Here is a 15,967-nt window from a genome sequence, read left to right on the forward strand (position 1 = left end):
CTCTCCTTTCTTCTTTTTCTTCTTCTCCTTCTGCTCCTGCCCTCTTCCTTCCTGGGATTTGTTTAGTCTTTTGAGTATGTCAATTAATTTCATTCATAGGTTCTGGAAAAGTTTAGGCCAGTATTCTTCAAATACTGTTTCTGCCATATAATCTCTCTTCTTCTAGTGCTCTAATTCAATATATGTTAAGACTTTCTCACTCTATCTTCTATGAATTTTAATTTCTCTTTCATATATTGTGTTTCTTTAAATTTCTGTGCTTCATTCTGTAAAATCTTGTGACCCAACCTTCTTGTTCTCTAATTCTCTTTTCAGTTGTATCTAATATGCTGTTAAGCTCCTGGTTTTGGTTTTGCTTTCAATCTCAGTAATGGTAAATTTTATTTCTAGAAGTTTAATTTTATTGTTCTTAAAATTTTATTGGTCACTTTTTGTAGTTTCCAGTATCTTGAAGATATTTTCAAGCTCCTCTTTTATTTCTTTAACAATAGTAGGCATAATTTTATAATCTGTATCTGATAATTCCAGTGTATGAAGTCTTTTTTTTTGAGACAGAGTCTCACTCTGGCACCCAGGCTGGAGTGCAGTGGCTGTCTGAAGTCTTGTTGACTATGTTTCTACTCTTTCCTTTCTTCTAGCTCTCATGTGTGGTGCTTATTATGTATGCTTAGTTGTTTTTTACCAGTACTGCTTATTAACCTTGAAAAATTATTTGTTAAATTAAATACATTGAGACCCAGGATGAGGGTAACTTCTTAAAATGGATTTGTATTTGTTCCTTTGACTCCTAGGGACTTCACCAATATGGCACCAAATTAAATGAAATTTGTGGCTTGAATTGCTTTGGACCACCCTGTGGTTATAACTTCAATAATGCCAGCAAGTGATTACAAATTTTCAGAGATAAAATTTTTTCCTCATTGTACTGGTCAGCAGCAGTCCCTTTAGAGTAGAAATCTGGGGGAAATGTAGCCTTTGAATTCCAGTTCTATTGATGGATTTTCTTTGTTTCTTTCAGTTTTTTTTTTTTTTTTTTTTTTTTTTTTTTTTTTTTTTTTTTTGAGACAGTCTCACTCTGTTGCCCAGGTTGGAGTGCAGTGGCATGATCTCGGCTCACTGCAACCTCCGCCTCCCAATTGGAGTGATTCTCCTGCCTCAGCCTCCCGAGTAGCTGTGATTACAGGTGCACACCAGCACACCCAGCTAATTTTTTGTATTTGTAGTAAAGACGGAGTTTCACCATGTTGGGCAGACTGGTGTCAAACTCCTGACTTCAAGTGATATGTCCACCTCAGCCTCCCAAAGTGCTAGGATTACAGGCGTGAGCCACCACACCAGCCTTTTTTTTTTTTTGAGACGGAGTCTCGCTGTGTCGCCCAGGCTGGAGTGCAGTGGCACGATCTCGGCTCACTGCAAGCTCCGCCTCCCAGCTTCACTCCATTCTCCTGCTTCAGTCTCTGGAGTAGCTGGGACTACAAGTGCCTGCCACCACACCCAGCTACATTTTGTTGTATTTTTAGTAGAGACGGGATTTTCACCATGTTAACCAGGATGGTCTTGATTTCCTGACCTCGTGATCCGCCTGCCTCGGCTTCCCAAAGTGCTGGGATTACAGGTGTGAGCCACTGCCCCCAGGCTTTTTATTTATTTATTTATTTATTTATTTTTTTTTTTGAGACAGGGTCTTACTCCTGTCACTCAGGCTGGAGTACAGTGGTGTGGCACAAACACGTGCAGCCTTGAACTCCTGGGCTGAAGTGATTTTCCTGCCTCAGCCTCCCCAGTAGCTGGGACCACAGGTGCAGACCATCATGCCTAGCTAATTTGGTGAATTTTCTTTTGTACTTTCCTCCTTAGGAGTTAGAGGCTCAAATTGGCTGTATTGGCAAATGTCCTCAGGGCAAAAGTGGCTTCAGTATTCAGTATACCTTAGATTTTGTGCTGCTGATTCCTTATTGTCTTATTAGTACTTTGATACTTCTAATTTTATTTCTAATAATTATTTTAATATTTGATACTCTATCTTCAATCTAACATTCTTAGTTGTCAGTTTCTATAGTCAGGTGACTGAGGTGAGCTGCCCTAGGCTGGCTCCTGGACTGGTGTCCACTAAGGCCTCACAGGTGAGCTCTGTATCGTCTTCTGCTGGTATCTTTACTCAGCAGCTGGAGTATTTCCTAGGATGGTCCTTTTTCTCTACTTGGTCAGGATCTTAGACTTCAGACCTCAGACGACTCAGACCACTATGGTTCTCACCAGCGCTATAGGCCTGTTTGAGTCTCGGCCACAGCTTCTGTTCAACAACTTCCTCTCCACTTCTGCTGTGGGGTCACTTCAACCTCCCCATGACAGAGCCGTTATCTCTCAGCTGAGCTGGGTTCTGTGTTCTCCACCAGAGATGCAGGAATATCTGAGTGCCTTTCACACCACACAGGAGCTAACAAGTGCCCACACTGGGCCCTCTTTTCCTGACTACTCTATTTTGTTCTCTTTCCTCTTCTGGGCCTACCCAATTGTACTGCTGACTCACCTTAACTAGTGATTTCCTTCTGGAATCCCAAATGGGAAATAGAAGAGAAACCCCTCAGGCCTTAGCCTTCCCCTCAGTCAGTCTAAAACACCTTCCTTCCGTGGGATTTATTCCTGGAATCAAGAGAACTTTTTATTACCTGGTTTTCCTAACTCCACTTCCCTTCTTCTCCCTGCCATCCACTAGAACAGGAGGAGGTTCAGACATTCCACTTCCTCAACGTCTTATCCTTGCTCCATCCTGCGACAGCGAGCTCAATGGTCTAGTCATCACAGGTGAAAAAATGTGTCTCCTTATACTATAAAAGAAACTATGATCTAGTTTACCAGGTATAACCTTTGATATGTCAGTGGTAGTAAAAGGAATCTGGAAAATATATTTTCTTACCTTTCTTCTGGCTTTCTAAGTAACTATTTCAATGAAAAATCCTATTTTGGATATCAGAAGCTGGTGTTTTGTTTTTTGTTGGTTGTTGTTTGTTTTTTGAGACAAGGTGTTGCTCTGCCACCCAGGCTGCTACAGCTTCAATCTCCCAGGCTCAAGTGATCCTCCTGCCTCAGCCTCCCAAGTAGCTGGGACTACCGGCATGCACCACCACACCCAGCTTATTTTTTGATTTTTTGCAGAAATGAGGTCTCACAGTGTGACTCAGGCTGGTCTCAAACTCCTGAGCTCAATCAGTCCTCCTGCCTTGGCCTGCCAAAGTGCTGAGATTATAGGCATAAGCCACTGTGTCCAGCCAGAAGCTGATTTTTAACTCTCCCTTTTAAAATTTTTGCTTTGACAGTTCTAATCCCACCCTCCACACACTGCCCCCGGGCAAATGAATGCTTTTGGTCTACTAAAGAAAAGATCATATACATGAAAATGAAAAAGAAAAAAGCACATTAATATGTTTCATAAATATTCAAGTTGTGAACATAAACATATATATTATTACTATTATTTTAGAGACAGAGTCTGTCTCTGTTACCCAGGCTTGAGTGCAGTGGTGCAATTGTAGCTTACTACAGCCTCAAAGTGACCGGATGGCCTTGAAGTAGGAAAATAGCTTCCTCTCACCTCAACCTCCCAAGTAGCTAGGACTACAGGCATGCCACCATGGCTGGCTAGTTTATTTACTAATTTTTTTTTAAGAGACAGGGTCTCACTTTATTGCCCAGCTGGTCTCAAACTGCTAACCTCAAGCAATTCCTCTGCTTTGGCCTCCCAGAATGTTCAGATTACAGGTGTGAGCCACCATGCCTGGCCATCTATTTTTTTTTAATAAAGAATATTTGTATTGGTTATCTATTGCAGTGTAACAAATTGCCCCAATGTTTAGTGACTTCAAACAATGAACAGTTACTATTTTACAGTTTCTAAAGGTTACAAAATTGGTAGGAGCTTAACTGGACGATACAGTCCAGAGGAAAGCTGGGCTGCAGTCATCAGAAGGCATGACTGAGGCCGGAGGATTAACTTCCAAGCTTATCTACATGGCTGTTAGCAGGAGGCCTTAGTTTCTTGCTGGCTGTTGGCTGGAGGCCTCAGTTTCTCACCACGTAGGCCTCTCCCCATGACGTGGCAACTGGTTGCCCTCAGAGCAAGGGTTCTGAGGGCAGGAGGACAATGGAGAAAGCGGGAGAGAGAGAGAGAGAGAGAGAGAGAATGTGCATGCGAGAGAGAGCGCAAGCGCAAGAGAGAGCAGGAAGCCACAGTGCCTTGTATGTCCTAGTCTCTGAAGTCACACAATGTCACTTTTGCTTTATTCTATCCATTAGAAGTGAGTCACTAAATCCAGCCCATACCCAAGGGGAGGGCAATTAGATTCTACCTCTTAAAGAGAGTGCCAAAAAATTTGTGGACAATTTAAACCACCACAGCATTCAAAATTGCCCACTTCCTGTGTGCCAAAGTATAAAACTAGGATATAGCAGCAACAAACTGGAGATTACTTGCATGATGGAGTCGAAAGTCTAGTGGGTACATGAGCATGAAAATAATCCATTGCAGTGTACTAAGATAGGGGTCCTAGTTTTCTCTCATGTGACATGGGGGACAGTAGGTTTGGGGGCACATGACTCAATATAAAAATGCTTTTGCATAAGTGTAATTTAGCAAAGGGGATCAAGAGCTGAGATGTAAGAGCCAGAATCCCAGCTCTGCCACTTACTGGCAATGTGACCGTGAGCCAGTAACTCATCCTTTCTGTACCTCAGTTTCCTCATCAGTAAGATGGGAGAATGACAGTATTTATCTGATAGGGTCTTTGTGAGAATTAAATGAGTTAGCATATATAAAAAGCTAAACATGTGTCTGGATCGTAGCAGGTGTTAGTTATCAATTGTAAACTGCCAGCCGCTTCAGAAATGGCAGGTATTATTATTCTAATTTTGAAACTAGGTACATGTCCTTTTCCCTCTCTTACTGAAAATGGAATTAACTTTCTTCCTAATTTAATTATTTTTCATTTCCAGTAAGTTTCCCAATGTAATTTAATTTTTAATGATACATTTGTACTTTTTTCTTTTTAAGCATTTAACAAATGTCATGAAATGTAAATGTCACTCTTTACCTCCGCCCCCACCCGCTCATCAATTCCACTTCCTTCCCCATAGGAAACCACTTTAACAGTTTCATGAATGTCCTTTTAGAAATGTTTCTGCTTATTTAAAAGCTATGTGATTTTGAAATATTTTTACATAAATGGAATCAAACTATGCATATTATTCTATGCAATTTTTTTCTATAATTAACAGATCTTTTTATCTTAGTAATTATAGCTTTACATCATTCCTTTTAATGACTATATTAAATTCTGCAGGATGGCTATAGCATAAATGCTTTAACCATTCTTCTATCAGTGGACATTCAGGTTGTTTCTAACATTTTATTATAAACAACTGTGTAGTGAGCATAAGCATTTAAATATATTTCCTAACTGTCAAAGATTTTGTGAATATGTTTTCAATTAAGACAAGGGGCCAGGTGCAGTGGCTCATGCCTGTAATCCCAGCACTTCTGGAGGCCAAGACGGAAGGTTTGCTCGAGCCCAGGAGTTTGAGACCAGACTTGGCAACATAGGGAGACCCCTGTCTCTACAAAAGATTTAAAAATTAGCCAGGCACGTGGTATGCACCTATAGCCCCAGCTACTTGAGAGGTTGAGCTGGGAGGATCGCTTAAGCCCAGGGAAGCTGAGGCTGCAATAAGCTGTGATCATGCCACTGCACTCCAGCCAGGGCAACAGAGTGAGACCCTGCCATGAAAAAGGAAGAAGAAGAAGAAGGAGGAGGAGGAGGCAGAAGAGGAGGAAGAGGAGAAGGAGGAGGAAGAGGAGAAGGAAGAGGAAGAAGAAGACAACGATGATGACTACTAGTTATTTGAACCTATACAGCTATAAGGAAACATCAGCAGGGCATGCTGGCTCATGCCTGTAATTTCAACACTTTGGGAGGCCTTAGTGGGAGCATCACTTGAGGCCAGGATTTTGAGACTAGCCTGAGAAACATAATGAGACCCTGTCTCTTACAAAAAAAATGAACTTCATAGAAAATTTAAACCTTTTAGTTTGACATTCAGGAATTTCTCTAATGTGACCTCAAACTATTTCTCCAATTTAATCTCTCAGTACTTTTGCATAAACTGATATGTATCAAGCTGCAAATTGCCCTACTCAATGTTACTAGGATACACCATACACATATCTGTCTTCAGGCTTTTGCCTGGGCTTTTCTCCTTGCTTTCCTGCTCCCCTGGGCTTTTCTGTCCTACACTTCTGTAGTGGGTGATCATTAGGTGGTCTGTCCATCCCACCGGGGGGGTGGCTTCCTGGATTCCCACCCTAATCACAGTTGGTTGGATCAGGGGTTGTCACCAAACCCAAGCTGTGCTAATCACAATCTAAATTTCCTAGGAACTTAGAAATAATAAATAAGAGGCTGGGCACGGTGGCTCACTCCTGTAATCCCAACACTTTGGGAGGCTGAGGCAGGTGGATCACCTGAGGTCAGGAGTTCGACACCAGCCTGAATAACATGGTGAAACTTGTTTCTACTAAAAATACAAAAATTAGCCAAGCATAGTGGTGCACACCTATAGCCCCAGCTACTCAGGAGGCTGAGGTGGGAGAATCACTTGAACCCAGGAGGCAGAGGTTTCAGTGAGCCAAGATCGTGCCATTGCACTTCAGCCTGGATGACAGAGCAAAACTCTGTCTCAAAAAGAAAAAAAAAAAATCATACCTGTAATCCCAGCACTTTGGGAGGCCGGGGTGGGCAGATCAGGAGTTCGAGACCAGCCTGACCAACATGGAGAAACCCTGTCTCTACTAAAAATACAAAAAATTAGCTAAGCGTGGTGGCATGCACCTGTAGTCCCAGCTACTTGGGAGGCCGAGGCAAGAGAACTGCTTGAACCTAGGAGGCGAAGGTTGTGATGAGCCGCGATTGCACCATTGCACTCCAGCCTGGGCGACAAGAGCAAAACTCCATCTCAAAAAAAAAAAAAAAAAAAAAAAAACAAGAAAGATAGAAATAAGAGTGGGGATCAGCCTCTCTCCAGGTGACCAGACCTGGGTCACCACAGGAGTGTTGGGGTGGTTATCTAATCCATGGGATCCAGACACACAGGCAAAGTTGCCTGATAAAGAACAAGAATAAGACAGACCTACAGAGAGAAGACAAGAGACCAAGTCTGGATGTTTTTCCAGTATGGCACCTGGATCTTCTTCCTTTCTGGAACCCACCTACAGGCCTGCCTTGGGTTCTATCAGATACTGGGCTTCCTGAAGTTGTCTTTGTCCTATTTACATTTATAAAAGTGAGTCTGATTGTGTCTTCCTTTAAGCACTTATCCAGTTACTTTTGATCTGTGAAGCTTCCTTGACTATCCAAGCCCCAGGCTGAACTTATGTGCTTGGCTATTAGGTCCACTCAGTTGGAACTTAAACTACTGATTTTCATCACTTTGTTTCAAAATCATGATTATCTGACATTACTGGGCAAACAGGAACTGTAGATAAGAAAGATAAGGATTAACATTTATTTCCTTTTAAAAATGTTAATCATCTTAGATGGAACTTTCTAAGGTCAGATGACAAAACTTACTTAGCTTATTAAATTGAGTGCATTACTATTTAATAATTTCTGGATGGGTCAAGGTAAATATTATGAAGATCAAATACTTTATATACAAGGCATAATTCAGTGAATCTACAGGTTAAGCTAATATGGTAAGTACCTGCTACTGAAACAACAAAATAAGGCCCCTGTTTGAGAAAGGGAAATATGAAATCAGATATATGAGTTCCCCTGTAAGAATGGAAACTGGGCTGGGTGTGGTGGTTTGTACTTGTAATCCCAGTGCTTTGGGAGGCCAAGATGGGAGGATTATTTGAGGCCGGGTGTTCAAGATCAGCCTGGGCAACACAGCAAGACCCCATCTCTACAAAAAATAAACGAATTAGCCATGCATTGTGGCAAGTACCTGTAGTCCCACCTACTCAGGAGGTTGAGGCAGGAGGATCCCTTGAGCCCAGGAGCTCAAGGTTACAGTAAGCTATGAGAGTATCACTGCACTCCAGCCTGGGCAAAAGAGTAAGACCACATCTTTAAAAAATAAAAAAGAAGAAAGAATGGAAGGCATTTTAATTAAAGAAAAGCCACGAAGCGAATCACCTAGACCTGAAGATATTTTCCAATTCAGATGCTGTCCTGTAAAATATTTCAGTCTGGGCCGGGCGCGGTGGCTCAAGCCTGTAATCCCAGCACTTTGGGAGGCCGAGACGGGCAGATCACAAGGTCAGGAGATCGAGACCATCCTGGCTAACACAGTGAAACCCCGTCTCTACTAAAAATACAAAAACTAGCCGGGCGAGGTGGCGGGCTCCTGTAGTCCCAGCTACTCGGGAGGCTGAGGCAGGAGAATGGCGTAAACCCGAGAGGCGGAGCTTGCAGTGAGCTGAGATCCCGCCACTGCACTCCAGTCCGGGCGACAGAGCGAGACTCCGCCTCAAAAAAAAAACAAAAAACAAAACAAAAACAAAAAAACAAAAAAAAACAAAAAAAAAAATATTTCAGTCTGTGTGGATAGGAAAGCTAAGTTTGTGACATAGTGAACTACTCAAAAAACCTTAAGAGATTCATCAATTAGTTTACCAAATACAATTTGAGTTTACCAAACTCAACTCTCCATTATAAGAAACAGATACTTCTCTATTATTTCTTCACACTTATGTGAAGAGGTAAAATCTCTCTTGCTTAGAAAGCCCATATTTATTGTTTACTTCTATATCAGTGTGGGCATCATGGTTAGTGAAACATTTAATTGTGAGATGTCCTAAAATGGGTGTGACTGGTGTCTGAGCATGACAGTTCACAAATTGTATTTACTGCTTAACTTACAATAATCTTATTTGGTTTGGTTTGGTTTAGAGCTAAGAGCTAAGACTCTTGTTCCCAGTTATAAAAGCTCTAATATAATTTGTTTTATTTCTGTGTTGTTTTTGTTTGTTTGTTTGTTTTTAGACAAGGTCTTACTCTGTTGCCCAGGCTGGAGTGCAGTGGCGCAATCTCAGCTCACTGCAGCCTGGACCACGCACCTCCCCCCGCCCCTCCCCCAGCCAGACTCAAGTGATCCTTCCACAGTAGCTGGGACCACAGGTGTGCACCCCCATGCCTGGCTAACAGATGGGGTCTCATCGTGTTGTCCAGGCTGGTCTCGAACTCCTGAGCTCAAGCATTCTGCCTGCTTGACCTCCCAAATTGTTGGGATTACAGGCATGAGCCACCGTGCCTGGCCAATTTTTGTTTTATTTCTAATTGAATAGATTTTTTTTTTAAGTCACCATACTCACATAACAACGTATAAGACAAAAATGTACATTTTAAAGACTAAAAATAAAGTGAGCATTCCGTTTAACCTCTTCCAGGTTAAGAAGTGTTTAGAATATAGTCCGTGTTGCAGAAATTCCCTGTGTAGGCCTCCTCAGTTGCTCACCTGTCCCTACACCACCAAGATAATCAATGTTCTGATTTTTAGGATCATTATTCCCTTGGTTGTTTTTAGCTTCAGCACCTGTGTGCATCCCTAAACAAAATAGTGTTTAGTTTTATTAGTATTTAGTTTTAGTACAATCCAGCCTGGGCCACTTAATATAAACAGAATCATAGTGTAGTTTTCTTTTCTTTTTTTTTTTTTGAGATGGAGTCTCGCTCTCTGTCACCCAGGCTGGAGTGCAGTGGCGCAATTGCGGCTCACTGCAAGCTCCGCCTGCTGGGTTCACACCATTCTCCTGCCTCAGCCTCCTCAGTAGCTGGGACTACAGGCGTCCGCCACCACACCCGGCTAATTTTCTGTATTTTTAATAGAGACAGGGTTTCACCATGTTAGCCAGGATGGTCTCGATCTCCTGACCTCGTGATCTGCCCACCTCGGCCTCCCAAAGTGCTGGGATTACAGGCATGAGCCACCGCACCCATCCCATAGTGTATGTTTTCTTCTGTGACTTGCTTCTCTCAACATTTCGTTCCTGTCATCTATATTGATGTGCATAGATGTTAGTTCTTTTTTCTTTTTTTTTAGACAGGATCTCACTCACCCAGGCTGGAGTGTAGTGGCATGATCTCAGCTCACTGCAGCCTCCACCTCCTGGGCTCAATTGATCCTCCCATCTCAGCCTCCCAAGTAGCTGGGACTACAGGCACGTGCCACCACACCTGGATAATTTTTGTATTTTTTGTAGACAGGGGATTTTGCTATGTTGCCCAGGTTGGGCTTGAACTCCTGAGCTCAAGTGATCTACCCACCTCTGCCTCTCAAAGTGCTGGGATTACAGCCATCAGCCACTGTGCCTGGTTAGTTCTTTATTTTCACTGCTGTGTAATAGTATCCCCTTTAATGAGTACATGAGACTATATATTGTATTTTTGTTGGACATTTGGATTGCTTCCAGTTTTTTTATTATGAACAATGCTGCTATGAACATTCAAGTACATGTTTCCTAGTGCAAGAATTCCTCTAGGGTTTATAACTGGGGGCAGAATTGCAAAGTCATAGGATATATACATGTTCAATCTTTCTAGGTAGTGCCAAACTGTTTTTCAGAGTACTTGTACAAATTTACAAGCTTAATAGCAGTGTATAAAATTCCCATCATTCCACAGCATTTTCCGTATTTGAAATTGTCAGGCTTACTTGTATTTATGTGTTGGGTATGCAAAAATATTTCAATGTGGTTCTACTTGGCATTTTCCTTCTTACTGACAAGGTTGAGCATCTTTTCATATGTTTATGATGATTTGAGTTTCCTCTTTTATAAGGTAACTGTTTTAATCTTTTTCCCATTTTCCTACCTTGTGTTAGTCTGTCATTGACTCATAAATTTTTGTTTTTTTTTTGTTTGTTTGTTTGTTTGTTTTGTTTTGTTTGAGATGGAGTCTCCCTCTGTCGCCCAGGCTGGAATGCAGTGGCATGATTTCAGCTCACTGCAAACTCCGCCTCCCGGGTTCAAGCAATTCTTCTGCCTCCACCTCCCCAGTAGCTGGGACTGCAGGAGATGTGCGCCACCATGCCTGCTAATTTTGTATTTTTAGTAGAGACGGGGTTTCACCATATTCGCCAGGCTGGTCTTGAACCTTGTGATCCGCCCACCTCGGCCTCCCAAAGTGCTGGGATTACAGATGTGAGCCCTGCAATCGGGCAATTATATATCTTTTCCCAATTGATGGTAGGTGTTATATTAAGAGTTTTGATGATGGCCCGGCGCGGTGGCTCAAGCCTGTAATCCCAGCACTTTGGGAGGCCGAGACGGGCGGATCACGAGGTCAGGAGATCGAGACCATTCTGGCTAACACGGTGAATCCCTGTCTCTACTAAAAAATACAAAAAACTGGCCGGGCGAGGTGGCGGGCCCCTGTAGTCCCAGCTACTCGGGAGGCTGAGGCAGGAGAATGGCGTGAACCTGGGAGGCGGAGCTTGCAGTGAGCTGAGATCTGGCCACTGCACTCCAGCCTGGGCGACAGAGCAAGACTCCGTCTCAAAAAAAAAAAAAACAAAGAGTTTTGATGAATAAATATTCTCAATTTTAATGTAATCCAGTTTACTGATCTTTTATTTTATGGTGGGTGTATTTTGTGTTTTATTTAGAAAAACTTTCCTGCCTCAAGGTAACAAATATTTTCTCCCATATTATTTTCTAAGGTTTTTACAATTTTCCCAGATTTTTAATTCACCTGGGAATTATTCCTATGTATGGTATAAAGTAAGGGTCCAATTTCATTTTTGTGACTATGGATACCCAATCATCTCAGCACCATTTACTGAAAGTTTCTTTTATCTTTCTCCTTTATTCTTTAGTGCCTCCATTTATATATGAGTGATTTAAGTCTGGGTTCTCTCTTCAAATTCATTGATTTTTTTTATATCCCTGCACCAATACTTATTTATATCTTAATTATTATGACTTTTAAAATTTTAATATCTGGAATGGCAAGTCCCCTAACTTATTCTTCTGCAAGATCATCTTGGCTAATTTTGGCCCTTTGCACTTCCATATACATTTTATAATTAAGTTGTCAAGTTCCATCAAAAAGTCTGCTGGGATTTTAATTGGAATTGCAATCAAATCGATAAGTCAATTGGAGATAACTCACATATTTTTAAAGAATTAATTGATTTTCCCTTTTATTTCTAGTTGACATAGTACATATTTATTGGATACAATGATATTTCAGTACATGTGTACAATGTGCAATGATCAAATCTGGGTAATTAGCATATCCATCACCTTGAACATTTATCATTTCTTTATGTTGTGAACATTCAAAAGTCTCTCTTCTAGTTTCTTGGAAAAAATACATTAAATTATTGTTACCCATATGCACCCTATAGTGCTATAGAACACTAGAACTTATGCCTCTCATCCAGCTGTAAATTTGTATTTGTTATGTAACCTCTCATCATCTTCCCCTCCCACTACCCTTCCTGGCTTCTAATAACCACAGAGAATTCACTTTTTTTTTTTTTTTAAGGTGGCGTTTTGCTCTTGTTGTCCAGGCTAGAGAGCAATGGCACGATCTTGGCTCACTTCAACCTCCGCCTCCTGGGTTCAAGTGATTCTTCTGCCTCAGCCTCCCCAGTAGCTGGGATTACAGGTGCGTGCCACCATGCCCTGCTAATTTTTGTGTTTTTGGTAGAGATGGGGCTTCTCCATGTTGGCCACGCTAGTTTTGAACTCCTGACCTTAGGTGATCCACCTGCCTCGGCCTCCCAAAGTGCTGGGATTATAGGCATGAGCCACTGTGCCTGGCTCAAATTCACATTTTTAACTGTTATTTTCTGGCCAGATACAGCAACTCATGCCTGTAATCCCAGCATTTTGGGAGGCCAAGGCAGGAGGACTGCTTGAGCCCAGGAGTTTGATACCAGCTTGGGCAACATAGGGAGACCCTGTCTCTACAAAAAACAAAAATAAATTTGCCAGGCATGGTGGCTTGTGCCTATACTCCTACCTACTTAGGAGGCTGAGGTGAGAGGATCACTTGAGCCCAGAGATTGAGGCTGCGTTGAACTGATCACACTACTGCACTCCAGCCCAGGTGACAGAGCAAGACCTGTCTCAAAAAATAAAAATAAATAAGTGTTGCCTTCCAATCCATAAACATGGATGAGACATTGATAGATATCATCTTATAGTTAAATTAATTTTGATAACAATTGAAATTGTCCTGAAATATTTTCTCAGCAAAAAAGTTTCAACATCAATTATGTAGTGGTGTTGAATGAAATATATAGTATGTTAAAAAGTATTATTTGCATTCACATAGGTTGTTATTTTTAAAATCTGACTTGGAACAGATCGTTTTTTGGGTTTAAAAATTTTTTTTTTAGACAAGATCTTACTCTGTGGCCCAGGCTGGAGTGCAGTGGTGCAATCATGGCTCACTGACCCTTGACTTCCCAGGCCTAAGCAATATTCCCACCCAAGCCTCTCGAGTAGCAGGGACTAGGTGAGTGCCACCATGCCTGGGTAATTTTTTGTAGAGATAAGGTCTCCCTATGTTGCCTAGGCTGGTCTTGAGCTCCTGAGCTCAAGTGATCCTCCCACCTCGGCCTCTCGAAGTACCGGGATTACAGTACTGAGCCAACATGCCTGGCATTGGAAAAGACAGTTTTCGTTTGATAAAATGCTTTTGGTTTGTTTGTTTCTTGAGTTCTGATTCAGTAGCCTGGTTTAATGACAAACTAGAAATCACAGTGTGGGAAAAATATAGGAGATGATGCTTTGATATCAGGAATATTGTGGATTATCAAACTAAAATTAACATATTCTATTTAGCCTCCTAGAATTTCAAAAATTTATGGACATTAGTATACATCTCTACCTTCATGATATCAGAAATGAAGGGTGGTGAAGACAGCAGAGTTAAAGATGAGAATTGTCTCCATTTCAGAACGTATTTAGCTGAAATGAGACATTTCACAATTTGGTCTTCTGGTCTGCTCATCACCGGAAGCCCCAGCTTCCTCCTGGATAAGAACTTGTACTTGGATTATATTATTATAACCACATTGTAATTATTGTGGAAACATTACGGACAACACATAAAAGTATTTTTACTCATGATCCCTACTTATAGTCTTGATTCCCTTTGATTGTCACATCTACTTGTTTTGCAATTTTGGTCCTTAAATCAGACATTTGGTATAGTTGGTCAGCCTAGAAACATCAAAGACAACAAGCTGTCTAGCTATTTGTAAGATTGTCATTGAAGTCCCTTGTGTTTGCACAGATTGCATCCGTCTATTCTGAAAGATGAGCAACAAATCCAATCAAAGCCTGAGTGAAATAACTGACAATCTTAAAGCAACCCTGATGGTCATTCATGAGTCCAGCAGTTTCTATGCAGAGCACCAAACACTTTACTTACAAAAGTAAGGTTAGTGGGAGCTTGGTATTTTCCATATCATCTTGGAGAAGCACTGTTTTGCTTATTCTGTTTCCTCCTCCTCCTCTTCCTCCTTTTCTTTACATATTTTATGTGAATATGAAAGTACTATTGGCTGGACAGGTTGGCTCATGCCTGTAATCCCAGCGCTTTGGGAGGCTGAGGCAGGTGGATCACCTGAGGTCAGGAGTTTGAAACCAGCCTGGCCAACATGGTGAAACCCTGTCTCTACTAAAAATACAAAAATTAGCCAGGCATAGTGGTGCACACTTGTAATCCCAGCTACTCGGGAGGCTGAGGCAGGAGAGTCCGTTGATCCCAAGAGACAGAGGTTGCAGTGAGCTGAGATCATGCCACTGCACTCCAGCCTGGGCGACAGAGCGAGAATATGTCTCAAAACACAAAACAAAACAAAAAAGTGTTATTTACAGGAATAAGAACTAAAATGCCTTGTTACTATCTTGTTTTGGCATTGCCAAATTTAGCCTATTTGAGTGCATGCATTGCATTTGGGGATTGCTGTTTTCTTTTGTGTTTTGTATGTTTGCTTTAGATGTGTAGACAGAGGGAGTGGGGTAAGGGTTTACAGAGATTACTGCAGAAGGCTTTTTTTTTTTTTTCATAGAGGAAAACGCACCCTTCTCTTAACAAGAATTTGGAGTTAAAACGAGACAGATTCCATTCCTGCCTTCCACATTAATTGGCCAGGTGACTTTGGGCAAATCACTTAACCTCTAGGTTTTCTCTCTGCAGAATGAAAGCGGTGGCCTGTACACACCCATTTAAATCCCTCCTCCAAATATTCATTTGTTCGATATTTTCGCAGTGTCTACTAAGCACAATCATTGTTAATAAACACTATGATTCTTGGAGCGCTCCAAATTGTGTCTTTGCTTTTAAGCATCACTCCCCTTCCTCCTTTAAAACCAGCGCCTGACATCTTCCCCAAACAGATCGAAACACTTTTACCGTCTGAAAATGTACATGGGAAAAGAAACGCGTTTCGTTGCAGTCACCCGGCGCCAACCTAGACCTGGTGGACCAGCGAGCTCGTGAGATTTTCTTTCTTTCTAAAATAAAGGACAATCTCTACACTTTAAAGGGCACCCCAGTTACCCGAAGAAATACAACTTAAAGGGCGCCTGGGGTCAGGGCGGGACACCCACCCACGCTTTTCTAGGCTGGGGAAACCTGGGAAACTTTTGGGCTCCCGCCGAGTCACGCGGCAGTTCCACGGTAGGAATTGTGCAATGGGGCTTGTCAGGCGGGTGTCCTAGTGGAGAAGAAGCGGGGGAGGCTGCTACGGTGCCAAGGCTTTTCTGTAAAAAAAAAAAAAAAAAAAATGCTAGGCTGTCTCATACCGTGCGAGGCGCGACGGCGCGGTCTGACAGCCGAGTTCCCGCTGGCCACAAGCCCGGGCCAAGAAAGCATCGCTTCCCCGCCGGGACCTGGAGGGAGCAGCGCGTGCGTGCGTCCGCTCCCGGGGGCAGAGACCGCCCGCCCGCCAC

At 42.2% G+C, this 15,967-nt stretch overlaps 1 long non-coding RNA gene across 2 annotated transcripts; it reads left to right on the forward strand.

The window, feature by feature from the left end:
* Positions 1-12,609: 12,609 nt before the first annotated feature.
* Positions 12,610-15,386, forward strand: LOC115892330. 2 transcript variants are annotated; one of them, XR_004052217.1, is made up of 3 exons: positions 12,610-12,665; positions 14,304-14,450; positions 15,085-15,386. It is a non-coding gene; the product is annotated as an uncharacterized LOC115892330 (long non-coding RNA). The 2 variants fall into 2 exon arrangements; XR_004052218.1 differs by having other exon boundaries at positions 14,304-14,445.
* The last annotated feature ends 581 nt before the right edge of the window (positions 15,387-15,967 follow it).

The sequence above is a fragment of the Rhinopithecus roxellana genome, chromosome 12, assembly GCF_007565055.1.
Source record: "Rhinopithecus roxellana isolate Shanxi Qingling chromosome 12, ASM756505v1, whole genome shotgun sequence".
In the NCBI taxonomy this organism is placed as follows: Eukaryota; Metazoa; Chordata; class Mammalia; order Primates; family Cercopithecidae; genus Rhinopithecus; species Rhinopithecus roxellana.